This window comes from Phascolarctos cinereus, unplaced genomic scaffold (assembly GCF_003287225.1).
Source record: "Phascolarctos cinereus isolate Bilbo 61053 unplaced genomic scaffold, phaCin_HiC Scaffold_726;HRSCAF=1367, whole genome shotgun sequence".
In the NCBI taxonomy this organism is placed as follows: Eukaryota; Metazoa; Chordata; class Mammalia; order Diprotodontia; family Phascolarctidae; genus Phascolarctos; species Phascolarctos cinereus.
Window position 1 is genome coordinate 289,893,069 of NW_027556098.1, and position 26,990 is coordinate 289,920,058.

The 26,990-nt window shown below is 36.2% G+C and overlaps 1 protein-coding gene and 1 long non-coding RNA gene across 4 annotated transcripts in view; one reads left to right on the forward strand and one right to left on the reverse strand.

The window, feature by feature from the left end:
* Positions 1–26,990, forward strand: part of CNTN5 (contactin 5) — a 1,537,434-nt gene that overhangs the window by 529,812 nt on the left and 980,632 nt on the right. The gene's annotated exons all lie outside the window — the stretch shown is intronic.
* Positions 21,647–26,990, reverse strand: part of LOC110214972 (uncharacterized) — a 40,124-nt gene continuing 34,780 nt past the window's right edge. The window contains exon 3 of the long non-coding RNA XR_002326404.2: positions 21,647–21,927. This is a non-coding gene — a long non-coding RNA (uncharacterized LOC110214972). The remainder of the gene's footprint in view (positions 21,928–26,990) is intronic.

A 26,990-nucleotide genomic window follows, 5' to 3' on the forward strand; every position in this document is an offset into this window, starting at 1 on the left:
TCACATACAATAGAACCACTAAATTATGGCCATATATTCTATGCATTCATTTAGCATCTATTAAATGAAAAGGGCTAAGGACGGGGAAAAAAAAAGAAATCAGATGTAGTGCACGTTCTTCAGAGATCTTAAAATTTAGAAATGGAAGTAAGATACACGACTAAGAGTGATACAAATGAGACAATAGGTGAGGGAGAGATCCATTCAGAATAACTTAAGAAATTTAAGGATGTAAAAATGACTAAGGCATAGGTCCTGAAATAGAAGAAGGCAGGATAAGTAGAGGATAATGTCTAAACCAACTTGGCTACAATATCAAGTTCATGAAAAAGGAGTAGTGTGAGTAATACACTTGGAAAGACTGTAGTTAGATTTTGAAGACCTTTGAATGGTAAGCAAAGGAATTTGTACAGTTTTCAGCAGGCAATGAAAAACCAAGTGAGTGAAATTCAGACCACAGACTTATGAAGCAGTATAATTCTCAGAGTGATATAGGGAAGAAAGGAGCAAAGAAGGAAAGAGTCAGCTAGTAGTACCCTACTGCCAATGTTCTGTGGTAGCTCTGACCAGTTTACTGCCAGAATGATAGTGATACTCAATCTCTTTCTCTCTCTCTCTTTCTCTCTCTCTCTCTCTCTCTCTCTCTCTCTCTCTCTCTCTCTCTCTCTCTCTCTCTCTCTCTCTCTCTCTCTGAAGATGTAATGGGTATTTCTCCTTGTCACTGTGCTTCGAAGAGAGAATACCACATACTATTGTGGATTTGAAAGGAAAAACATAGAATCTTATAATTAACTTACTGAAATATTTAAAACCATTGTAGTTAGGGGAAAGGTATCTAAAAAAAGATACTGAAGACCTTCAGAGACTTTCATTTCTTAGAAAGTTGATGTGTACACACCATATAGGAGAATGTACTGAGTGCTAGGCAAACAGCCCATAGGTACCTGTCAAAGCCATTAATTAGTGAGAGTACAAAATGATTAAAAATTAAAATTACTTAAGCAAGTTCTAAGGCAAATTCTCATTTCTATTTCTTTCTTAATGAGTGTTTAATTAGCTGAAATTACTTTAGGGAAGTTTCATGCTTTCTCAATCTTTGCCTGTATATGGAATAACATCCTTTTCCCACAAATGATGAATATAAGTGGATAATGAAACGTTTTCCTCAAGAGTGAAGGAAATTGTACTCTGTTTAGTATTATTGAATACCAACTTGTGAGTGTTTTGGGCTCAGCAAAATTAAAGTTGACAGCAAAGAAGGGGAGATTACATTAGAAATATTTTAGTTTATGCTTCGTATTATGTATTTCCTCTGCAAAGAATTTTTAATGCTGAGTTGTAACACCTATTTCATTACAGAGGTTTAATGTGTCTATGTTATATTGCAGCAAATAAAGAAATTGCCTCTGAATCATATTAGAAATGTTACCCTCTAATAAAGCACAAAAAAATAAACATTAGGACAGGAATTGTAGAAAAAATTATCTTTGTTTTGCTTAACTATTAACTTGATATTAGCTTTACCTTGCTCCAGAGAGAACACTTTCTTAAATCTTTTTTTTCCCATGCTGTGTTTATATTTTAATAGAAACTAAACAGGACAAGTTTTAAAAGAGGTAACTTTATAATGTAGGGAATAACAATTTAAAATTTAGAGATATTGTCTGAACATGAATTAAAAAAATAATTTAAAATTTGTTTAACTGATATTATCAGTAACTCCTATATGGTACATATACATCAGTAACTGAATCAGTAGTGCAACTGAGCAATCACTTTCTCTCTCTCTCTCTCTCTCTCTCTCTCTCTCTCTTCTTCTCTCCCTTCTCTCTCTCTCTCTCAAGATGTAATGGGTATTTTTCCTTGTCACTGTGCTTCGAAGAGAGAACACCACATACTATTGTGGATTTTAATCTATAGGCCTGGGGGCCCCTGTCCTCATCCCCTCCTTCTTCAGCTATATGTCAATATATACACATAAAGCATAAGAATAGTATAGTGATTATAGAGTTGGCCTCAGAGTGAAGAACATCTGGGTCCCAGCTCTGTTACCTGCTAACTGTCTAACCTTGGGCAACTATCTCAGTGACTTAAGCAACTATCTCAGACTGTGAGTTGCAGAGAAGGTGCTGATATGCATTGGTAGAAGGATTTTATCACAGAGAGCTACCCACTTTGGTAAAAATAAAAAATTGGTTCAAAATTAATAATAATAATTCATGCTACTACTACTACTAATAATGCACACATACATATCATATCATAAAGACAAAGCTGGCCACCAAGAACTCATGAAAGACTTTTAGGCAAGGATAGAAGAATTTTGTTTTATGTTGGTAAAGTGAATATTCACACAGATGCAATCATGAATCTTTGAATTCTGAAGTATGCCTATGCATATATAGTATACATAGGCATACATATAGCTACAGGTAGAAGCAGTGTGAATTACGCTTAAAGTCAGCATGTCCTAGATTCAATTTTTGCCTCTGAGAAATTCTACATCTGCAACTGAGGGTAAATCATTTGATCTCTCCGTGTCTCAGGCATCTCTCTGAAATTATAAATTAAAGAACAGTTGACCATTATACAAAAGAGGGACTTTACATACCATGACATCTCTACACTAATGAAATCAGAGTTTCACATAAAAGAAGGAGAGATGGATGGATAGGTTGTTAGGTGTACATGGATTGATTGATTGATAGATGATAGATTATGGAGTGCCATCAAAGTCTTTAACAGTCAAGTCTAGAAAAATCCAATTGCTGACAGAAGTAGAAGGCAATTCTGTATGCCAAGACAGAAAAAAAGCCACACACAAATAAAGTCATTTACAGCCTTTGTACTGTTAAGCAAATTTAAAATGCTGAAATGATGTTCAGCACCACATATTTTTAAACAATGTAAGAGACTTTATTAGCCAGTAAAAAGCAGTGAAACATAAAATACAAACCTTCATCCAAATACCTGTTACTATACCATAAAGTGGCCTCTTTAATTCACAAGTGGTGAACAAAAACGGAAAATAAAACATGTTCCTTAAGGTAAGAGATAATTGAGTTTGTTCAGCATTATTGAATGTTTTACTTAGAGAGTTTGAGCAGAAACTGAGAATTCTGAATTTTCATTTTTGTTCTGAAATATGGATCTCAAAGAGAAGAATTAATAACTCAATTTTAAAATAAAACATTTGAGGCACAAATAAAAAGTTAGATGTCAAATATCCTCTTCTACTTTCCACACACTAATAAGTAGGCAAATAGACAAATTCAATCAAAATATTGTTTTTCTTTCTATTCAAGAACCTCAACTGAATGGAGTCGCAAAATATGCCTTTCATTTGCTGTTTCAGTCTGCAGCATGGAAAGCTCTTTGGTCAGAGGAACTGTTTTAGACTTGGCTTTGATACTTATTAGGCAGTTAGGTGGCACTGTGGATAGAGTGCTGAACCTGGAGTCAAAAAGACCTGAGTTCAAATCTGGCCTCAGACACTCATTAGCTGTGTGACCCTGGGTGAGTCAGTTAATCTATTATTCCCTTAATCCACTGGAGAAGAAAATGGCAAATCGCTTCAGTATCTTTGCCAAGAAATCCCCATACAGAGTCTTGAGGAGTCAGACATGACTGGACAACAACAAAACAACTTAATACTTAGTAGCCCAGTGACCCTGGTTGTATCATTTAAGCTCTTTGAATCTCAGTATCGTCATCTGTAGAATATGGATAATATTTATGCTATCTATCTTGGAGGATTGTTGTGATATAAGACATCAGGAATAAGTCCTAAATGTAAGTCCTGAATCAGTAAACAAAGGTTATTTTATATTCTGTCCAAAAATTTACTCTAGTCATATTAAGGGAAATTAATGTGTAATTCACTCTCTGTGTTATATTCTACATTGATTTAAGAGAAAATAAAGTGAAATTATAAAACCAGTAATCCCAAGACTGCTGTCATAATACTGAATTTTAGAGTTAAAACAATCCTGTTATCATCTAGAATGACCTAGTTTTAACAGAAAACTGAGGCCCAGAGAAGCTGAGTGATGTTATCCTAATTATATTGTTTAATGAGAGTGCTGTGACTAGAATCTGTACCTCATGATCCCTATTTCATTGTTCTTCATCACTATTTTTTAAACTGATCATAAGTTTACAAAGTAACTTGGGATCTATTATGTGGATGTAGTTTCACACAAGTAGATTCAATGGCAAAAATGCATAGGCTTTTTTTATGAATAAAAAATAGATACTTTGTTGCCTTTTAACTTAATAGCTGTGAGATCATGTATTTTTTTGAAGAAATAGGTATTATTTTGCTTTGTGTTATCACATTTCTAAAGCAACACTAAATCAGTAGAATGCTGTAGTCGACAGGAAACTGGTCTTTGATCAGGAAGACCTGGGTTCAAATCAGTTTCATCATTTGTAACATGACATGACAGGCCTTCATGTCATTTCCAGTCCCTTGCAGCTCTGTCTTAATTTCCATGGACATTTCCAAATGTTAGTGGAGATTAAGCTCTGGCCAATTGTACCAAACTAAAAGACTTTGGTACAGACAGGTTACATACCTGTTATCCAAAAATTGAGCCTAGATAAGTTCAAGGAAACTCATTGTCAGATTGGTCATAGATTGATTTGTTTTTTGGTCCAATATACTCTCAAAGATTCTCCATCTATTCAGAGAGTATCAGTAATCTGCATTAGTATAGAGAGTACTGATAAAAACTAAAGTTTAGGTCATAGAAGTAACATTTTCGGAATACTGAATGACGTTTGGTCAAATACTTACTATGTGCAAGATCACATGGACCAGACCAATAGACAGTGTAAATGAGGACAATAGGGTACAGAGAAGTGACATTCCTTGCTCATAGTATAGTTCACTAGAATTCCAGTCTCTTGATCCTTTCCACCCCTGCCAGTCCCATAATATTGTGGTGCTGCTGAAGACTGCATGAGTTTTCCATAGTATGCTTGTATTCCATATACACTGTATTTAACAAATTACAGAACTTGCAGAGAGGAAAGAGAGAAGTGGTAGGAGACTTCAAAGTCTCTGGACATCTGCTAGAACTCTCAATCTGCTAAAAGTGAAGCATCTAATAAATTCTTGACATTGCTCAGGAGATAGAGGAAGCTGTGAAAGAAATTTTTACTTTAGACTTGATTCTGAACAATAGGGAAGATCTAATAGATGGTATGAAAGTGGTGGGAAACTTAGGAGAAAGTCATAGAGTCATCTTGCAAAGAAAATAGGGATGTTGAATATAGGCATATCCCATAGACTTTAGAAAACGGAGATTCTATAAAGTAATCATTTGAAGGAGAGGCATGTTCCCTTGAACAGAAATTCTAAAATGGAATATGTCTCAAGAAACATTAGAGCCAAACTGCGATTCTTAATCTGGGATTCATGTGGATAGATATCAAGGGCGTCCCTAAAGTTGAGCTGGAAAATATAACATCTTTATTTCAGTACAATTGTTTTCTTTATATATTTGGTTTTATTTTTATTATTTTAAAAATATTCCAAGAAGGGAAACATAAGTTTCAACAGTCTGCTTAAAGGAGCCTATGACCAAAAAAAATGTTAAGAAATGCTACTGTAATGCGGCAGCTAGGTGGCGCAGTGGATAGAGCACTGGCCTTCAATTCAGGAGGACCTGAGTTCAAATCCAGCCTCAGACACATAACACTTACTAGCTATGTGACCCTGGGCAAGTCACTTAACCCCATTGCCTAGCCAAAAAAAAAAACCCTTCATAAATATTATCTCATTTGGGGCAGCTAGGTGGCACAGTGGATAGAGCACCGGCCCTGAAGTCCGGAGGACCTGAGTTCAAATCCGGCCTCAGACCAAACACTTGACATTTCCTAGCTGTGTGACCCTGAGCAAGTCACTTAACCCCAATTGCCTAAAAGCAAAAAAAAAGAAGAAAAGAAATGCTACTGTAAAAGATATGATTATGCATATATATTCTGATTAATAATTCATATTATTATGGATATATATTCTGATTAATTATTCATATTGACATAGACCTTAAAAGACTTTCAAAAGATTTTCCTCACAATAAACTTTTGTTAGTGAGATGTGAGTTAGGTATTATAAATATTATTATACTCGTCTGAGAGATGAAGAAACCTCAAGCTCAGAGAGAAGTGACTTTTCCATTTATCATAAAGCTAATAAGTGTCAGTCTGGACATGAACCTAGGTTTCTTATGAATTTAGATTCAAAAGTTTTAACATGCTGCCCAAATTATCACAATTATTTATATAATATAATATGATGATGAGCTGAGATTTTAATCGAGCTTGTACAAGAGATAGGAAAGCATAGAGGACAAGAAATATGGAAGTATGGTCCAAACTTGTAAAAATTGTATCAGGAACCCAGGATGAATTGAGACTTATGAAAAATGTTATAAGCCCCAAATTGGACTTTTTTCTGATGTATTTGGTCCAGTCTGTTGGAGGAAGTGGCATAATCTTTATAGATTATACATCGCAGAAGAAGGCAAAACTAAACAGAATCTAAAAGGAGATTCAGCCAGCACTAATGGATAGAAAATGTGTGGAGGCAGAATTTGGCCCAATATAAGCAAGAAGTTTCTAAGAATTTAAAAAATGATTTTTTCAAAAAGTAGTAAGCTCCCTGCCAGTGGAAGTGCTGAAGCAAAAAATTAGTTGATGATCTGTCAGGAATGCTGTAGGTAGTTGTGAAAAATAATCTCTAAGGGTTGCCTTGGAAATAGTGCTGAATTTAAAGACAGAGGATCTGAGGTTGAATCCAGGCTGAGCTACTTATTATAGTGGGGCCATGAAAAATTATCTTTATCCTCCTTGGAATTCATTTTTTTTATTTATAAATTAAGAATTTGGATTCAATCATTGGCTCTAACCTTAGTAGGGTTCATAATTTTTTTTAAATTGTGCTAACTGGATTTTAACTTCTGATACATATGGATAAATTCTTTAAGCTCACAGTGTCCCTAGGAGCATTCTAAGACTATAAATTATAGAAGGGCAGAGCCAAGATGGAGGAGTGAAAGCAGTGACTTGCTTGAGTTCTCCCCCAAACTCCTCCAAATACCTATAAAAATGGCTCTAAACAAATTATAAAGCAGCAGAACCCACAAAAACACAGAGGGAAGCAAATTTCTAGCCCAAGACAACCTGGATGATTGATTGGAAAGGTATAATACACCGGGCTGGGAGAAGAGCACAGTTTGGCATGGGTGCACAGGCCTCAGCAAACCTGGAGCAGGCCTCAAAGGACTGAATCACAGGCAGCCGTGGCAGATTCCACACCTCTCAATCCACGAACAACAAAGACAACTTAAAAGGTCAGTGGGAAACGTCTGTTTCTGCTGTGCTGAGAGAGAAGCATAGGGTCTCAACTCCATTCCCAGAGAGTGGCTTGGGGGGCTGCCTCCTGAGCTTCTGGCCCACAGACTGAGGGGGAATCCAGTGGCTGATCAGAGGAAGAATGCAGGTATCTCTTTGTGAGTGCTGACACAGGAGTCTCTTGCTTTTCCCATACTTGGATCTGGGTCACAGTTCTGGGTGGTGGTCCTGGGGTAAGGAGGAGCAGTGGTATGGTGGAGCTTGTAGTGATGGTAAAGAAGAAACCCTTCTCACAGTTCCAGGACAGAAAGGAGTGGTCAGTCACTCATAGACCAGAGCACAGGCCAGGAAAGGAGCAAACACCTCGCCCCTTATCATACCACCTTGGAAGAACTGAAAATTTACAGGTCCCTACAAGTATCTCTGAAAACAGCTGTACAAACCCCCAAAGCTTGGGATAGTACATTCTCCAAATTGGAAGCAGACTCTTACCTTAACAAAGAGTTTAAAACTCAAGTAATTGGCCAGGATCATAAGCAAGCAGCCCAAAAAGAGTCAGACTATATTATCTTACTTTGATGACAAAGAGGATCAAAGCATACAATCAGAAGAAGACAACAAAGTCAAAGATCCTACATCCAAAGCCTCCAAGAAAAATGTGAATCAGTCCCAGGACTTGCAAGAGCTAAAAAGGGATTTTGAGAGGCAAGTAAGAGAAGTAGAGGAAAAACTGGGAAGAGAAATAAGAGTGATGCAAGAAAATCATAAAAAACAAGTCAGCAGCTTGCTAAAGGAGACCCCAAAAAATACCGAAGAAAATAACACCTTAAAAAATAGCCTAACCCAAATATCAAAAGAGGTCCAAAAAGCCAATGAGGAGAAGAATGCCCTAAAAAGAAAAATTGGCCAAATGGAAAAGGAAGTCCAAAAGATTACTGAAGAAAATACTTTCTTAAAAATTAGAATAGAGCAATTGGAAGACAGAGACTTTATGAGAAATCAAGACACTGTAAAACAAATCCAAAATAATGAAAAAATAGAAGACAATGTCAAATATCTCATTGGAAAAACAACTGACCTGGAAAATAGATCCAGGAGAGAAAATTTAAAAATTATTGGACTACCTGAAAGCCATGATCAAAAAAAGAGCCTAGACATCATCTTTCAAGAAATTATCAAGGAAAACTGTGCTGATATAGTAGAACCAGAAGGCGAAATAGAAATTGAAAGAATCCACCGATCTCCTCCTGAAAGAGATCCCCAAAGGAAAACTCCTAGAAATATTATAGCCAAATTCCAGAGTTCCCAGGTCAAGGAGAAAATATTACAAGCTGCCAGAAAGAAACAATTCAAGTACTGTGGAAACACAATCAGGATAAAACAAGATTTAGTAGCTTCTACATTAAAGGACTGCAAGGCAAGGAATGTAATACTCCACAGGGCAAAGGAGATAGGATTACAACCAAGAATCACCTACCCAGCAAAACTGAATATAATCCTTCAGGGGAAAAAATGGTCATTCAGTGAAATAGAGGACTTTAAAGCATTCCTGATGAGAAGACCAGAGCTGAATAGAAAATTTGACTTTAAAATACAAGACTCAAGTAGAACATGAAGAGGTAAACAGGAAAGAGAAATCATAAGAGACTTATTAAGGTTGAACTGTTTACATTCCTGCATGGAAAGATGGTATTTACAACTCATGAGACCTTTGTCAGTATTAGGGTAGTTGGAGGGAAAAAATATATGTAGATAGATAGATAGATAGATAGATAGATAGATAGATAGATAGATAGATAGATAGAGGGCACAGGGTGAGTTGAAGATTAAGGGGTCATAACTGGAGAATAAAATTAAGGGATGAGAGAAGATTATACTAGGAAAAGAAGAAAGGGAGAGGTAGAATGGGGTAAATTATCTCACAAAAAAAACAGAAAAGAAAAGGAGGGGAAACGGGGGAAGGTGAGAAGGAAAGGGTGAATCTTGTTCTCATAGGATTTGGCTTACAGAGGGAATAACATACACATTCAATTGGGTATGGAAATCTGTTTTACCCTACAGGAAAATAGGGGAAGGGGACAAGAGAGCAGGGGGATGATAGAGAAGAAGGAAGACTGGGAAAGGCAGCAATCAGAAGCAAATACTTCTGAGAAGGGACAGGGTCAAAAGAAAGAATAGAATAAATGGGAAGGAAGGATAGGATCAAGGGAAATAGAGTTAGTTTTTCACAACATGTCTACTATGGAAGTGTTTTGCATAACTACACATGTATAACCTACATTGAGTTGATTCCCATTTCAGTGAAGGTGGGTGGGGAGGGACGAAGGGAGAAAATTTGGAACCCAAAGATTTAAAAACATATTTTAAAAAATGTTTACACATGCAACTGGGAAATAAGAAATACAGGAAATGGGGTACAGAAGTCTATCATGCCCTATAGGAAAGTAGAAGGGGAAGGGGATAAGAGAAGGCAGGGAGAGATAGAAGAGAGGGCAGACTAGGGGAAGGGGTATTTAGAATGCATGCCATCTTAGGGTGGGGGAGGCGCAAGATGGGTGAAAATTTGGAACTCAGAATCTTGTGGAAGTAAATGTTGAAAACTAAAAATAAATTTATATTAAAAAAAATAAAAAAGACTATAAATTACAGTTGCTGATCCAATAGGTGACAAATTCACACTAGGAGTTCCCCATGCTGATGACATCACAGGTCTAGAATCCCTTCCCCTTCATCTGAAAACATTGATTAAGTTCCCATGGAAAACAATATTCTTTTCCATGTTATCAGCTGGTATCCTTAAAACATCATGTAAATGTGGCCCTTTCTTTCTGGAAGAGAACCTAACATCCTTCATATGAACAACTTGTGATTTTAAGTAGTTAACTGTGAGGCAGTAAATATTATCATTATGTTTCCTTTCATTCCGCCTCCTTCTATAGCCCTAAAAGTAGATGGCCTCATACTGTTGTCATTGAAACAGTTAAAAGATCATAGGTTAATTGTATACTATAAGGAATTAGAAGTTGTATATGCACTAGGGAGTCAGGCAAGCATCAGGATTGTTTTTTTTCTTTGTTCTTTTTTTTCCCTAAAATACTTTGATACTTTGATCTATAACACAGACAAACCAAAATATGGAAGAGCCAACTGAACTAACAAAGCAAAGGTTGTGAGGCATAGTAATTTCTGTAAAGTACATCCATGTTGTTGTTGTTTGTCCATTCTCTGTTTATAGAAACATCTTCCTAGAATAAGGAAGATATTTGTCGCTCTGTACTCTGCCTTGTTCAGAGAGAGAGCATCTGTACTATTTTGTTTGATTTTGGGCACCATATTAAAAAATGAACTTTGACTAATTAGAACCTTTCTGAAGAAAAGTTACCAGAATTATGAAGGAACCTGACATGATTTCAAGTGAGAAATTATTAAAAAAACTTATAATATATTTCTTCTGCAAATGTATCATTTGGAAGCTGACTTCTATGAAAAGGTATCTACATATCTGTCATGGAAAGAGGATATAGATTCATTGTGCTTGACTCCAAAGAGAAAGACCATTACAAATGGAAGGCTTTGAGGAGGATGGAGTGAAGTTATAGGAAATCATTTTTTTTTGGTTATACTGTAAGAAAGAACTTCCTATCAATTAGAGCTGTCCAAAGAAATAGAATGGGCTGACTTAAAAAGGATTATAGAAGAGGCTTGAGAAGCTGTTTGTCAGGGATACTGCAAGGAGAGTCACAATTCAGAGAGATGTTTACATGGATGCTTTTTAAGAGTCCTATCAACTTAAATTCTGTGACTTTGAAAAAATCCAAAGAAGATGATGGGACTCAATTGTGAGGTGACCAAGCTAATCTTTATTTAAAGAAGAAAAGCATCCATCCCCAAGATCACAAGAGACTTCAAAAGATAATCAATAAAAATATGTAGATGTAGTGGTTATCCTCTCCAAATAAACAGATTTTAAATTTAGGGTTATCCAGAGCAAACTAATAGGATTTAGCATTCAGGCAATCCTGGTTTATAGCAAAGTCAAAGAACACATTGATCTTAATCCAACATCGGGTTTCACCCCCACAATGTGGCTCATAGTTACATGTGGGTGTAGGGACAACTTGACCCTGTGACCTATGAGGGAAGAAATCTTATCAAAGGAATAGAACTGGAAATGAGTACTACAGAATTTCAAAGGGAACTCTAAGGGAAAATGAAACTGAACCATCTCCATCTTCCCAAAAGTAATAGTATAATCACAGGACAATAGAAATTGTAGTGAATATGAGAGAAAAGGAACAGTGTCAAAGCTAATTCCATAGTAGTTTCGATAACAATTCAAATTTGGGTAAGAAATATTTTGCCAGAAAAAATATTTATTTTCCATTTCATTTATAGATGCTGCCCTGAACATCTTGAGTTTACTTTTTTTTTTAATCAACATTCCATTCTAGGTTTTCCCATATAAACATTTATCATTACATGTAGGTTAGACTCAAAAGATCGATCTATAGAGTTTATTTTTTTTTCCTTAAGGACTTTGCTTGCAATGTTGGTAGCCAACAATAGGCAAATCATGCCAGGTCCTGCTTGCTTGCATAACACAAATAGAGAGACCACAGGGGAGTGAAAGTAAAGTAGACAGCCTAACTTTTTAAGATTTTCCTAGAGAAAAAAAATAAGCTAATGAGAGATCCAGGCTAAAATGCTAGGAAAAAAAGCTGGAAAAACTGAAGTCCATCATAAGACTAGAACCATCTTTAACAATTGGCTAAAGAGCTTGTTTCAAGCATGCCACCTGAATACAGCAAACTAGTTTATTGTTTGTCCTTGATTCTCAAAGAAGACCAATGGCATCATGAGGTGATATCTTGGCATGCCAATGAATTGGATTTAAATGAGGCAGGGCTGTGCATAGTTATTAGTCTCATGGTCTCCTCTAAAGTCATCAGAGTCCAGTGGCAAGACCAGAGAACTAGCACAAGAATGATGGAGGGTTTATAGGGAACAAAACCTTAAAGATTTTCAAAAAGAATAAAAAAAAATCCTGACAATATGACATCAATACTCTCAGAACTGCTGTATTTCTCAGAGATCATCTAGTTCAATTTATAAGGGCCAAGGTCTCTCACTGCATCTTGGGCCCTTTCCAGTCATCCTGATTGATATCTGGCTACTGGATCCAGATGGCTCTAGAGGAGACTAAAAGTGAGGCTGGTGACTTTGGACAGCCCTCCCTCACTCAAATCAAAGTCAATTGCAAGTTGTGTCATCATCTCCTTGATGTCTTGGTCTTCTTTGAGAATGAAGGACAAAATCACAAGTACATTTGAAAACCTTTAGTGAAGAGGAAATCAAGGGCTTCAAGGGCATCCTATCCCACTCATACGGCTCTAATTGTTAGTAATTTCTTATGTGGTGCTGAAGTCTGCCACTCAACAATTACCAGAAATGCTTACTTGTTCTTCCTTCTAAAGTCAAGCAAAACAAGGATAATTCTTTTTCTAGATCAAACGTTTTAAATTCTTAAAGACACCTCATATATGTCTTCAGTGTATTTTCTCCCCTAGGCTAAACATCACCTATTCCTTAAAGCACACCCTATAGGGTATAGTATCAAGGCTTCTCGCAATCCAAATTATCATTCTCTAATGGTGACTTTAAGTACCAATTGGGCATCGAGATGAAGATTTTCTATTTGCGCATTATGAGTACAAAAGAAGAGTTATGGCTAGAGAATATAGATTTTGGAGGTATCTTCATAGAAATTGCAAAGTTACAGAAAAGATTAATATTGGTAAAGGACAGTATAGGAAGAGGATAGGAGTATAGATAGAAAGTAAGCATAAAGATTAAAGAGAATGAGAGGAGTCAGAAACGAAGAGTCTTCAGAGATGTCAAGGCAGAAAATGGAGAGTGGAATGTCTTGAAAGATAGAGGAACAGAGATGATTCACTGGGAATATGTAGGTGTGTTGTCAACAGTATCACAAATCAAGTACTGACAGTCAATGGATTTAATCATTAGCTTATTGTTGACCTTTGAGAATGAAATTTTGGTAGTGAGGTTGGACGAGAAGGTGTGGCCAGAAGGCCTTTGACATGTGGAACATGTAATCAGTTTTATTTCTGGCATAATTTTATGACCCTGGTCTTTTTGGTTTTCAGTCTGACATTTGCAACTCAGTCAGGACAGACTTAGGAATATCTCTAATAATTTAAATCTAGGTAGACATTTCAAGGCACCTCAGACAGTCATTCAAAATGCTTATAATGAATCATGCAAAACAATTATATAGGGTCTTCCTTATAAGGATTTTTATGTAAAACCTGCCAATATATAATCATCGAGTGCCAACAATCTCTTCATTACACTTAATTAACATTAGGTCATGTAAGAGTTTTTTGGTTGTTCTCTCCCTATCTTGGGTCAAGAAGAGGTCTCCAACGAAATCCTCCTATGAAATCTGATCATGACTTGGAGGTGGTGTTATGTTCTCAAAGCCAGAAGAATACAAGTCATTCTAGATCATATTAAAGTACAAAGACTTGGTCACAGATGTTGTGTCTATTCTGCCTGTGGAAGAATAACTTTTTAGACAGGTTCAAAGCCAGAACCTGGCCACAGGATAATGTATTATATCAACGACAACTGATAAAGTCCATTTCCTAGATAGCCAATACCAGTGAACATTATAATCTAATAAATATTGAAATATACAAAGGTTAAAGTTGTATGTTTCTGTAGTCATTTAGATGAAGTATACAACTAAAGTAAGGGTTCTTAAACTGAGGTCTATGGATTCCCAAGGGATCCTTGGATAGATTTCAGGGAGTCTATGAACTAGTGTAGGAAAAAAAAAATCCATATTTACTTTCACTAACTTTTGTGTTATATTTAATGCTATCATGTTTTATTTTGTACACTTAAAAACATTATTTTAAAAAGGAGTATGTAGGTTTCATTAGACTGCCAATGGGGTCCATGATGCCAAAAAATGTAAAGCATTCCTAAAGTATTGCTAAATTGTTAATTAAAAAAAATTATCATTTAGTAAATTGAATAAGAATGGGGAAAATTTTTCTATCAAATGATATTTTTGTTAAATGAGAGCAACAAATATTAGGGATAGCAAAGAGGTCATAGTAAGTCCTTTTTTCCCTGTCAACCATTATATGAAAGAATTTTACAAAACAGGGAAGATAAATATATAATTATTGTTACTCTCTTGGCTAAGGAAGAAGAGTAAATAAAGACTTTAGAATGCTTATATAAATGTATGCCATTGGAAGTTCTTTGTTATGCTATTAATGCCAGCTTAAGATAAACCAGTGCTTTAGTTTCATAAGTGACAGGTAGACACAGAAGAGGCCCAAGAGATGTGTATTCCACTTCTGCTTATGACACATACTGGCTGTGGTACCCAAGACAAGTCTTTCAATATCTCATTGCCCCAAATAATTTCTGTAAGGGTATATTGCAGAATAGTTGCAGATTTACATTGGTTTCCTCAGTGCTAGCTCCATTAACCAATTAAATCGCAGGTCTGTCTGGATAAATATGGATTTTTTTTCTTATCTATGTCATTTGAAGCTTGCAAGGTACTTTAAAAAGTATTAAAACATAGACAATATATTTGTATTTCCATTTAGTATTTCCATTTTTTACTTTACGTGGTCGGCCACATATAGACAAATGACACACGGCATAATTGATAGAAGGGAAAAGAGAAGAGAATGAACATTTATAAAGCAACTACTATGTGCCAAGCATTGTGCTAAATGCTTTACAGATATTGTCTTATTTGATCTCCACCATACACCTGAGTCAGATGCTATTATCTTCATTTTACAGATAAGGAAAATGGGGCAAAGTGTTAAATGACTTGACCAGGGTCATACAAATAGTATCTGAGGTCAAATATTAATTCAGGCTTTCCTAACTCCCAGTCCAGCACTCATTTACTGTACAATCTAGTTGACTGTCAATACAGTCCTAGCTCTAGGTCTAGAGGGTGGAAGTTCGTATTCAGACACTAGCTGTGTAATCCTGAACAAATCACTTAACCATGCTTTGCCTCAGTTTCCTCTTCTGTAACATGCAGGGATTGGATGCAATTTCCTTTAAGATCCCTTCCAAGTCTCAATCTTTGCTCTATGATCATAAATATCATTGCTATGATGCTAATAATATATACAAATGTATGTCAACTGTAACACTTACTGATGAAATTTAAAACACATCGTCCATATTTCCTAGAAGATTAAAGTCTAACTTTGACAAAAGCAACCAAAATAGACACAGACAAATAATGAAAATCTGAACTTGAAAAGTATATTGGAAAACACAAGAATTGGGTAGAGTTGGGTAAAGGGGACTGAAATATCAACCCTTTTCTACTTGATTGAGGGAGTAACAATAGTGGGAAAACAAAGAATGTTTTGAAGCTGCTTGAATGGGGAAAGGAATGAGCATACTGAACAGATGAGAGAGAGCATTTCAGCTTAAGACACAGAAAACATTTTGAGAATTCAATTTGATGCATTGCATATCTGTTATGTTTATGGAATTTTATTGAATAAATGGGATGTGACCATGAAAAATACACCTCTGGGAAATAAAAAAGGGAAAGAAGTCAAGGAAGAATGAGATAGCCTGGGAAAGAGATCTGTCAGTTAATCCATCAGCAAACATTTCTTAAGTGACTACTATGTGGTAGGCATTGTTCTGAGTCCTAGGGAAGAGGATATAGGACAATCTTGATCTTGATCCTTAATGTGCAGGAGATTCGTGTGCTTCTATGGAGAGCTGCTATGGCCAAAGTGATAAGTGAAGACAAATTACTCACTATCCTACAGGCTTAGTTTCAGCTAGGACAAGTTCAACTAGGACATATGGTGAGTAAGAGAAAATCACCTAACCTTTTCATTATATAACAGGATATCCTGGCCCCCACAGTCTGAAGACCATGTAGGTTATATTTCATTCCTCCCTTAGGGTTCTCCAGCACCTCTAAGGGGATTGGTTGGTGTCTAATTTCTTTGACCTTGGCTCTAGCCTTGCCAGTGATGTTTCCCCAAGTATAGGGGGTGAGACTCCTGTATGTAACTTCAATTTAGCCAGTAACAGATTAGTTTTTACAAAGAAATATTTACTTCAAAAATTATAATCACAAATATATAAAAAATCCCCCAACATGCAGGAGGTATAATTCTTCATTCCCCTCTCCATTTGTCTTGAACTACCTCAGTCTCTGGAGAAGGAAAGAGGATTAGGTTCACAACTTAGCTCACTTCTTATAGACCATAGTGCCAGTTTCAAGTCCAAACCTGCTTTGAGCTCATTTGAGGTAGCCTGGATTCTCAGTGTTTGCTTTCATGCCAGGTTGGCTGGCTACCCCGACCTGCCTGTAATCATATCTTTAAAATTGTCACCATGGTTCAAATACCTGAGTCCTGTGAGGATTGCTGGTGGGGCACCTGAAACATAAAACCTTACAGAAATAATAATAATTATAGGTAACATTTGCATAATGCTTTCAATGTTTCAGGCACTGTCTAAAGGCTTCATAAATATTAATTCAATTAACTCTTACAACAATCCTGGGAGGTAGTTACTATTATTACGCCCATTTTACAGATGAGGATACTGAAGCAAGCAGAGGTTAAGTGACTTGCCCAAGATCACATAGCTGGAAAGTATCCAGGGCATAATTTTAACTCAGATTTTCCTGACTCAGGTCCAGTTATCTATCCACTGCACCACCAAGCTGCCTCTTATGATCACTCTCAGGCCCATTTCTCTGAGCTGAGATAAAAGAGGGAACTGGGGAAGGAAGTCTTTCCCCTCTCACTCTTTGAGTTGAAGGTGCCTTTACTGTGGGTGAATTGTCAGGAAGAAATGAGAAAGGGAGAGAGAGAGACAGACACTTCCTTAGTCTTGCCAGTTTTAAAGAAGCAGCTTATTCCAGTTAAGCAGCCAATCATAAGAGGCTACCCCACCCACATAGTAGGAGATGCAGAGGCCTCCATAACAGGCAATCTGGACACATTTCAAAACCTCTCAGCCTTCCTCCATGTTTGGCAATTTGTGCATACCCAGACAAACCCAGGTGACACTTATAAACAGTGTCATTGATTCATATTGCTGAACCTATCATAATAGTAACTCACACTTACATGGCAATTTCCTTACAACTGAAGCCTAGTGATGTTGTGACATATTTACACTCATATCTATTTAGTGTCTGTGCTGATAATCAGACCCAGTTCTTCTAACATTGACTTCATTGTGGTTTTTCCTATACCATACAACTTCTTTTGAAAATACTGACTGCCCATACTGCCTGCTTTACAGGTGGAGTGAAAGGCCCCAGAATCCTTCCATTTCCTACACTGATTATCTGCTAATTAAATTTATTTTTTAAATGAAAAAAATTATAAAACTTCTCTTCAGAAAGCACTATTCAAACCCTACACCCTGTTCCCTGGGTAGCAATCACCATGCATCTCATTGGAGAGAACTTTAACAGGTTTAGTGAATTACATAATTCTGAAAATGTGCCCCTTTCATGTTCATTATAACTATCACTCATTTCCCTAATAAGGACTTTTTAGTTATGCTTAACAGTTTATTAATGTAGAAGTTGTGAATGTGTATTTTTATGCCTACTCCTTTTGTGATATCCTAAACTTAGAGGTTATCTAAGTACAAACCCCACTAAGAGAAGACAACCAGATAGGCCACTTGATTTCTAGATGTCAAGGACCTGGGATCATTGAAAGCCCTGCACAATTTCCCGAGTGGGATCTGATATCTAGTGATTCTCTTTCTCTATTTGGTTCTGGGCCTTGCTCATTGTCCATCTTCGATGGGCTGTCCATCCATTCAACTGAATATGAGACTCTTTGTGGCATACAATATTGGGGGGGGGTGTATTGCTAGGACTATTTTGTTGGAGTGTTGAAGAGGTCTTATAATATTCTCAAAATTGGTGAAGTCAGCAAAATGTCATCTACTAATGGGAACACATGGACCTCACCAACTCTGACAACAAGCTTTTCAGTGATGTGAAAGTCCACCTTTTTAACAACAGTGTTCTCCTTGTGATGTTTCAATCACAAATTCAAATAGTGAAACAGAATGATCTCAGAAGAATCCAATTTACAAGTGATTCAAAGGACAGTGAGAAAATGCAGATTGGGTATAAGTAAACCAGATATTACCAGCGAGATGAGAAGTTGCCTAAAAAACATTATTAAGAATGTGTATAATCAGATAAGAATTTGGCTTTGTCTTACAATGTGAATGAAGGTTATCAGATAAGAAAACTGAGGCTGCGCTGGTATTCACAAAATATGAAAAGAAACAGAGGAAGACTATCAGTAGACAAAGTCCTTGAGTCATATATATTGATCCTAGATGAGCTATTTTTTTTTACAGGTTAGAGCCTCTAAGTTTAAAAATAAAAGGAGTATGGAAAGCTAAAAGTTAACAGAAACAGCCAATGCTGTGTTTGTTGGTGCAGATATGGAGATTGCTTAAGTACAATCAATAGACACTTATAAAGTACCTTTTATACGCCAGGCACTGTGCTAAATTCTGGAGAAATGAAAAGAGGCAAAAGATAGTCCCTGCCTTGAAGACACTTACAATCTAATGGAGGAGACAACATGCAAACAAACATATATGAAGCAAGCTACATGCAGGATAAATAAGAAATAATTCAAAGAAGGGAAACACAGGAACTGAGAGATTAGGGGAGCCTTCCAGGAGAAGGTGGGATTTTAATCAGGACTTAAAGGAAGTTGGGGAGATCACTAGTTGGAGCAGAAGAGGGAGAGTGTTTCAGGGTTGGGGGACAACTGGAGAAAATTCCTAGAACCCAGAGATAGAGTATCTTGTTCGTGTTACAGCCAGGATTCCAGTGTCACTGGATGGAAAAGTACTTGTTGGAAAATTAGGTGTAAGAAGATTGTAAAAGTAGGAGGGACCAAGTTTACGAAGGGCTGTGAATGTCAAACAGAGTATTTTGATTTGCTCCTGGAGGCAATACAAAGTCACTGAAGTTTACTTAGCAGGAGGGTAACATGATTGTACCTGAGTTTTAGGAAAATCACTTTTGTGGCTAAATGGACAATGGGTTGGGATGGGGAGAGACTTCAGACACCGACCCACCAGCAGGCTATTGTAATAAAGGCATGAGGCATTGAGGGAGGATGATGGCAGTGTTAGAGAAGAGAAAGCAACATATTAGAGAGTTAGTGCAAAGGGGAAATCGGTAGGCCTTGGCAATAGCTTGGATGCCAGGTAGTGAGAGGAATGTGAGGAGTCCAGGATGACTCCTAGGCTATGAGCCTGTGGTACTGGGAGGATGGCATTGCCCTTTACAGTAATAGAGAAGTAGGAGGGGATGATGTGGGGGAGGAGAGTTTAGGGGAAAAGATAATGAATTACATTCTGGACATATGGAGATTGAGATGTCTACTGGCGTTTGATTCAAGATGTCTGAAAGGTAGTTGAAAATGTGAGATTGAAAGTCGGCAGAATGATTGAGGCAGGAAAGGTAGATTTGAGAATCATCAGCATAGATTTTATAATTAAATCCATGGGAGGTGATGACAACACCAAGTGAAGTAGTATAGAAAGAAAAGAGGAGGGAGGGAAGAAAAAAGAAAGACAGAAAGAAAGACAGAAAGAAAGAAAGAAAGAAAGAAAGAAAGAAAGAAAGAAAGAAAGAAAGAAAGAAAGAAAGAAAGAGAGAGAGAAAGAGAGAGAGAGAAAGAGAGAGAGAGAGAAAGAGAGAAAGAAAGAAAGAAAGAAAGAAAGAAAGAAAGAAAGAAAGAAAGAAAGAAAGAAAGAAAGAAAGAAAGAAAGGAAGGAAGGAAGGAAGGAAGGAAGGGAGGGAGGAAGAAAGAAGAATCCAGGATAGATATTAAATTCTCACATTGGGAAGAATCTATGAAATCCAGAATCAAACCTCCAAATGAAGGAGTGAATAAATCTTATCACTTGGCAATCTATCAAGCAACAAATATTTATATTTATAATATCTTTTGTTACTAGCTTGAAACATTTCATTGTCTTGCAACTTAATGCTTTTTGATATTGTAATTTTATTGTACTACTAAAAGCAACTTAAAATTAAGTGAATTCATTCCTCCAAAATCCAGTACAAGAGAGGAAAGAAAGCCATAGGGAAAGGGTGGTGGGTTGGAGAGGTGATAGATGTCTGATCCACATCACTACTGACTGCCCCAAGACTTAGTTCTACTTCAGTGAGCATGAGAAAGAACCCTGGGGATTTCTTTAGCCAATACTTGTCTTAGCCCTGAAAATTCCCCAAGTCTAGCTGATTATCAAGATAGGTTTGTGAAGTCATAGTAGTAAATAATGGCTTTTTCTGTTAAGGTTAGGATTTTGATGATTATTGATGGATTTACAAGTCCCAATAGCTTACTATTTAAATTTATGTTTTGCAATTTAAAGTCATGTTTGGTTAACACACACACACTCACACACACACACACACACACACAGGAGTGCACACACAAACAACCACAAAGATCTATAGATCAGTGTATATAAAGGAATTTGGAACAGAGTCTACTATGCTTTGAATAATGCATGGCATAAATGTCCATTCAATACAGATTCAGGTTACTAAAAACAAAAACAAAAACAAAAAAACCTACTGGCTGTTTGTTTTGAAAAATAAATATTTATTAGGAAAATACATTTTTAAAGATAATGTTTTAGTTTTACAAATCCACATAATAATAGATGGCTCTGAAAAATATATTGTGTCCTTTTGTTCAATTAGGAAACAGAAGGTGTTTAATATCTGAAACAGATGGAAAATTAAGACCAGAACTTGGATTTCCTAGACTATTATGTTACCAAATTAGTTGACTAATTAGTAACCAATTATCAACTAATTAGTTGACATGTAAAGACTTCCTGAAAGGAAGAAAAGCCTTAACCTTGTTTGTGTTAGAATAGTTAAACTTCTTCTTCCTCTCTTTCTTCCTCTCTGTGTGCCCTTGCTCCATTGCTGCTGATCACAGCCTTTCCACACCAATTCTAAGTGACTCTTATCCTTGCTTTTTCTCGAATTCTTTCAAATAGAATGTGTCCCAGGGATTAGATGCCTTCTTCTGGTTCTTTCAACAATTTGTGAATACCAATGAGTCCAGTCCTCATTTATTTGTTAACTTGCTCTCTTACTAAAGGGCCAGCCCACCTCCTTTTCTAGTCATAATTCTAGTCACAAAGACCAATGCCATAAGATTCTCTCCTCATTGGTGGAGATGGATGTCTTGCCTTGCATGAGGGGAGAGTGAGACTTGGCGAGAGCAAAAGAGCCACAGCCTTCTTCATTCTTCTTTGGTGCCTTCTTCAAGTTTCGAGTTGCTTCCAGTGTCAAGAAGTAAGACTTCCTTCAGCAACCTGAAGTTGAGTTGCCTTCTTCCATCCTTGCAGTCATACAGCATCGCTGGGAAATTATCAATATTAAAAAGTTGTGCTTCTGTGATAACCAGCTTCTTTATCTTCAGGTCATCATTCTGTGGACTAATTTAAAAATTCAGAATTGAATTAGAAGATTATCAATAACTAATCAGTGCAATGTAAGTTAACTATAAACAGCTAAGTTGTAAGCTAAAATAAGTAGAGTAGCAGTATACCAACAAATTGAATAGTTGGCCTTGTGAATTAGTGTAGCATGTCTTGCAGTAGCAGATTGATTCAAAAGCCAGAGATAAAGCATACCTGTTTGCTCCTTGTTAACCTTTTATTTCACTGCTTTATAAAGTGAGAACTCAGAAATTATAGCAGCATCTGCTTCTGTCACTTCTTTGTCTGTAAATTAATTTGCACCAAGGCATCTTGAGAAAAATGGTTAAAGCAGGAAAGCTCTAATAGAGAAGGGATAAAATTAAATGGGGGTGTGGAGAAGAAAGTTCAGAATACAGCTGTACTGTCATGCAAAAGCATAAAATATTTTATTCACAAATATGCGTGTGGAACAAAGGTTAAATAGTGCTATGAGACATTATACTGGCATGGAAAGTGGCAAGGACAAAAGAGCCAGTAAACCATTTTTTCCTCATAGATCTTTGTTATGCATTCTATTAAGTGTCTCTACTCCCAGTAAATCTCATACAAAAAGATTATTACAGTTGGTCAAAGTATGGGCTAAATAGAGTGAAGAGTAAGCAACTTGCACAGAAAAAAATGTAGTACTTACACATAATTTGAACTTGTGTGTCAAAGCAAATACTTTTCAAAGAGAGGAAACATATTGTTGGTTATGTATAAATAACAAGTCAAAACATATCTGGGATCGAATTTATGGTCAGCTCAAAACTAGACTGTCAGGCAAGAAAACAAATTAAATACAAATAACTAGATCTTATGTTGACTCAGCAAATTGATACATATACCTGAAATGGAACTGGGTTGACCCCAAGTATGTCAGTGCTAATTAGTTATATTTATAGAGCCCTTGCTGCAATGCATGATCTTTCTGTTTAGATTCTGCTTCATAGTGCATAAACCCCTACTGAAGGGGAAAAAAGGAAAATTAAAAGACATTATACATACATATGCATGTATATATATGTAAATGTATTTTTATATGTATACATGCACCTTTTGATTTTATTCTAGCCCACTTCTCTCTATGGCAGTCAAAACCTAGAAACTTTAGGACTCTTCCTCTCTTTCCTGTGCCTCCCCCTTTTCTTGATGAACTGAAATATGTTTCTTGGTTCTACTACATTTCTCTGGTGATCAATCACACACTAAGTTCCTCTGGGCTTAGTACAGGGATTGATTAGTAATCTATTGACATCCTCTTTTCAGTAACAATCATTTTATGTTTTTGATTATTGCTAATACTCTTTTACTATATGAAGAATATTGTTGATAGACTAAATGTGTTTATAATTTCATGGTGTAGAGCAGAGGAGTTAAACACGTAGTCCCATGGCCCATAAACTTTATGTGGCTACAAGACTCCTAACTGGCCCAAACCAGATTAAATGTAATTGGGAAATATTTTACAGAGTAAGTAAAAATATAATAAAATATAGATAATATTAATATTGTGCTTTTATAAGTTAATATGCAATCTGTAAGGAGTCTTATGCATGGTTGAATGGCCTCTGTTTCTGTTGGAGTTTGACCTCCCTGGTGTGGAGGACAGACGTAAGATGTTGACCTAAGACCTTGGGTTCCACTTCTAAAATATACTCTCTGTGGGACACAAGGCAAATGGCTTATCTGCTCCATGCTGTAGATAACTCTCTAAAATTATAAATAATAAAGAAAGTGCTAGTCTGCTTTGCTAGAGGGAGTTTCCTCATCTGAGAATTCTCTCTTTAGAGAATACCAGTAAAATCACAGGGCCAGACCCTATATCAAATATGAATTTCCTCTTGCAGTCCATCTGGTCGATGGTTTCAACTTGTAGTTCACTTTGTATTGACTTATATTGACTTTGTATCTTTTGTCAATGAGCTGAGAATTTCCCCTATTAGTTCAAAATCTACCTTTATTAAATAAATGCCCATTATATTCCAGGTACTGTACTAGTTACTAAGGACACACCTGGGAGATAGCTGCTATTAATGTAGCATTTTGCAGATGAAGAAACTGAGGCAAACATATTAATGACTTGCCCAGGGTCATATAACTAAAAAAACTGTCTGAGGCCAGATTGGAGTCAGATCTTCCTGATATCAGACCAGGCACTCTATCCACTACACCACCTAGCTGCCCGTTTATTAGAATGAGTCTCTCCAATGTAAAAGTAACTGGTTAGAAAATTTTAAAATTCTATCAAAATGAATATTTCTTATGGTGAGCAAAAATTGCTGTTTCTTTATTTCATTTTTCCCTTTCTTTTAACTGAGTTCTCTATACAGTCTGTTTGTTCCTATAGGTCCAACCTTGAACTATCAGTATAGGTAATAGGAAAACCATTCTTTAATTGTACCTCAAGGTTTCTGTTCATTTAAAAAAAAAGGTTTGTTTTTAATGCTTTGTAATGTATGGTTTTGTTTTAACTTAACTGGTTTTTATTGAGAAATAATATATCTCTAAGTAGTGTGTAAATCTGTTACTGCTGACTATGGGTCCAAGAACTTTGTGGAACAACAATACGACTAAAGATAAATAGCTTCTAAATGTACAGTTATTTATTTTAATTAAACTGTTCATAAAAGTTTGTGTGTGTGCACTAAAACATAGGAGACAATATGACAGTTGAAAGTGGATTGTACTTGGGGTCAGAAGTCCTGGGTTCAAAGCCTAACTCAGATATATTTATTCAGTATGTGACTGGACGATTAATTTAATCTTTTAAAAGCCTCAGTTCCACGTCCGTAATATCGGCATGAGATTTATGCTGTCTCCCTCATAGGGCTGTTGAGAGGAAAATGTTTTGCAATGCTTAGTGTGCTATATAAATGTGAGTTATTATTATAGGGCATTCAAAAGAAACTATTATTTTTATAAAACCATTTTCTATTAATTTTCTCTTTGAGAAAATGCTATATACTCATCTCTGATATATAGGATAAATAGTTGGGTCTATTTCCTCCTCTAACAAACGACGAACGGATGTTGAACTCATACTGTGCTGAGTTCTAATTGGTTGTTTTAGCTTATTAGGTTTGGAAGTGTTAAATACAGAGCCTGACAGCCATTGAAATTAGGGACAGTACTAAGCAAAAGTTATATGGAATGTAGCTAATGAATGACACATAGCATGCCCAGTTTTTGATAGTGTCCTTTACTTACGGCATATAGGGAAAATTATTAATTTGGTGATATAGTCTGTTTTTATTCTCTGCCTTCTCTTTCACATTTACTTTACCTTATACCTTTATGTCATTTTCCCCCTAATTGACAATCACAGAATTCCTCATTCATCTCATGTCCCAAAATCTATTTCATGGTTCAAAGTATTTTTCCAGCAAAAGTAAATAGCTTCATAGAAAACTCTGTGAAGGAATGTGATCCAACCAGGGCCATGAAGGTTAAGAACAATTCTGTTTGGGACACATTTGGAGTTATTTACTTGCTTCTATGCTTTTAGAGATCTGTGATCACATTGGTGTGCATATGATATTCTGTTCATTAATGTAGTCTGCAACTACTTTTCATTTTAGTAGATAATCTTCATAAATTATGGTTGAAAAACTATTAACTCATCTCTTACTTTTAGTACTTGCCTATTCTAGTCCTTGGATGACTGGCTCAGAGTATATCTCAAGACCTATATTTGGAGCCCTTTTATCTGCATAAGACCTACCAGAATTTAGGCTCCACTGGAATAGTCTTTGAGAACATAGGGTCACTGTCATTCCACAATGAGGCAATAATATATGACTTTATGACTTCAGCGGAGCTACTGTTTACATATTTACAATTACAAAGGTGGTTATAATGGAGTTACAGACAATTTAGTATTTTTGGCTTATTCTTAAGAAACAAAGTGTAGGCATATATTTTCAAATTATAATTTATCGAAGTACTTGCATATGACCTCATAACTATGAATTCCACATCAAGTCTCCTCAGAAGTGACAGACCAGGACTTGTGTTTATGAGATTATGACTCAGATATAAGCAACACAAAATAATAATGGTTTCCTCATTTTGGTTGAAGGCATCCTGGCTTAATCAAGAGAGAAATTGCCTCAGAGTCAGGAAAACTTAATTCTTGTCCTACTACTAATATGTACTGATTTTGTGACCCTGGGCAAATCACTCAAACTCTCATCATCTCAGGAATCACTCCACAAGTTGTAGAGAAAATGAAAATCTATATTAACAGAGAGACATGCACTCCAGGAGGTCCCCATTCATAATTCAGCCAGAACACAAACACACACACACACACACACACACACACACACACACACACACAGACACACACACACACACACACACACACACACAAAACCCCTATGATATTGAGTTAAATGATCAAGTCATAGAACTGTTCCTTTGGTCCATATGCGTTTAGCTCTTGATACCATATGACATGACTTCATTACAGTTTTGTCCCTCATTCTATACTTATTATACAACCTGAGTCCCCTTGATTTCTAGAAACAATTCCTGGCTTACAACTATTTCAGATTAATTTTTTTTTTCTGGAACCTCTTTTGCAATCACTGCAGTAATGCAACTTTAACTCAAACATCTGAAGAAAATAAAATTAGTCAATGGTCAGTTAACCAATATTTCTTCTGTTCTCATTCTGGAAATAGTGTCTTTGAAATTATTTAACAATACCAAAGAAATGGGAAACAGCATGACAAAATCACTTATTTGGAAGGGGCCCCAGAGGCCATTTACTCCATCCCATCCCTGTATAAGAATGGCTTCTACATGCTATCTTATTTGTGACATACCTGAGACATACCTGAGAATGTAGAATCTACATGGCATTAGTTATTATGGTATTTACAAAGATTCAATATTATATGAATTCATATAAATAAGAAGTTTCCTATTAGCTTACATTATAAAAACAAAGAAATTGTTCCATAGAAAATTATTTATTTACAGAATGATGAAATTAAAACTAACAGCAAAACATTTAATCCTTTTTTCATTAT